Source organism: Vombatus ursinus, unplaced genomic scaffold (genome assembly GCF_900497805.2).
Source record: "Vombatus ursinus unplaced genomic scaffold, bare-nosed wombat genome assembly UNPS02014812.1, whole genome shotgun sequence".
In the NCBI taxonomy this organism is placed as follows: Eukaryota; Metazoa; Chordata; class Mammalia; order Diprotodontia; family Vombatidae; genus Vombatus; species Vombatus ursinus.
In genome coordinates this window covers 56,303,699-56,305,219 of record NW_020954590.1, presented here as the reverse complement: position 1 = coordinate 56,305,219, position 1,521 = coordinate 56,303,699, and the positions used below count along the sequence as shown (strand labels likewise).

Genomic DNA, 1,521 nt, shown 5'->3' with positions numbered 1-1,521 from the left:
ATTGGATGACCACGTGTTGGATCAGATGGAGAAGAGGTTATTGTTCAGGAACTGGAAGGATAAGAGGGTCACTATGGTTCTTTCAAACTTTAAGAGTTGATTATCTCACTCTTCACAATTCTTTTATTTGCTTAAAAGAGAGAACAATAGCAACATATTCATTCTATAAATAGAAAAATCAGATTGGCCCCTCAGCCTCTGTTCTGTGAGCCCAGCAGAGGAAGACACACAACCAGAAATCCAACATGTTTGTTCTCAAGATTCAGGCAAGAGAGATCTTCATCTCCCATGGAAATACCACCACTGAAGTTAATCTCTGCACTGCAAAAGGTCTCTTCTAAGTTGCTGTGTGCAGCAATAGTTCTGCTAGCATCTATGAAGCCCTGGAGCTCCTAGATAATGATAAGACACACTACCTGGGGAAAGGAAAGCAGTTGAGTATGTCAGTAAAACTATTACCCCATCTCTGAGTAGCAAGAAACCAAGTGTTATGGAACAGGAAGAGGTTGACAAATTGATGCTAGAGATACACAGCACTAAGAATAAATCTAAAATTGGTGCAAATGCCATATTTGGAGATTATTGTTTATAATCCCAGAGCTGCAGAGAAAGGAATCTCCACATTGTTGACCATGTAGGCAATGATGAAGTCATCCCACCAAGGTTCTAGCCTTCAATACGATCCACAGTGGCTCCCGATCCACAGTGGCTCCCATGCTGATAACAAGCTGACAATGAAGGAATTCATGCACCTCCCTATCAGATCAGCAGACTTCAAGGAGGTCATGAACATTGGAGCTGTGGAAATATGATTTGAACTAGAAGGCTCTTGGTGATTTCAGCAGACGTCACTCTAATGAATCTGGGGACTCATGTAAGACTTTCATCAAGGACCATCAAGTGGTGTCTATTAAAGATATCTTTCACCAGGATGATTGGGAAGTTTGAAAGTTTTTCACTGCTACTGCAGACATCAAGGTGGTAGGGGATGATCTCACAGTGACCCATTCCAGGTGCATTAAAAAGGATGTGAATGAAAAAGCCTGCAACTGCCTCCTACTCAAAGTGAACCAGATTGGTTCTGAGACTCTCCTTTCCCATCGATCTGGGGAGACTGAAGATGCTTTCACTGCAGACCTGGTGGTGGATCTCTGCCCTGGGCAGATCAAGACCAGTGCCCCTCTGCTGATCTGAGCATCTGGCCAAGTGTAATTAGATTCTCAGAACTGAAGAAGAATTGAAGAATTTTCTGGAAGAGACTTCAGAACCCCTCAGGTTAAGAAAGTTTAATGGCCAGGAGGGCTCCAGTCCTAAGAATGGATAGTTCCAAGTATCACATCTGTTTCTGTTATTGGCAGGGGTCTCTACTTCTTAACTCCTCTCTCACCTCTAACTCTGTGATGTCCTCACTGCCTTGTTAGAGCTTCCTCACCAAAGTCTGTAGCTGATCACCTGGCATTCTGTTGGAAGATTTCATTTTGTCATCTTGTGACTGGGCTACGATGACCTTTTCTCACCCCC

The 1,521-nt window shown here is 43.4% G+C and overlaps 1 pseudogene; it reads left to right on the top strand.

Annotated features, from left to right (window-relative positions):
- The first annotated feature begins 245 nt into the window (after positions 1-245).
- On the top strand, positions 246-1,290 carry LOC114053960 (annotated as a pseudogene).
- The last annotated feature ends 231 nt before the right edge of the window (positions 1,291-1,521 follow it).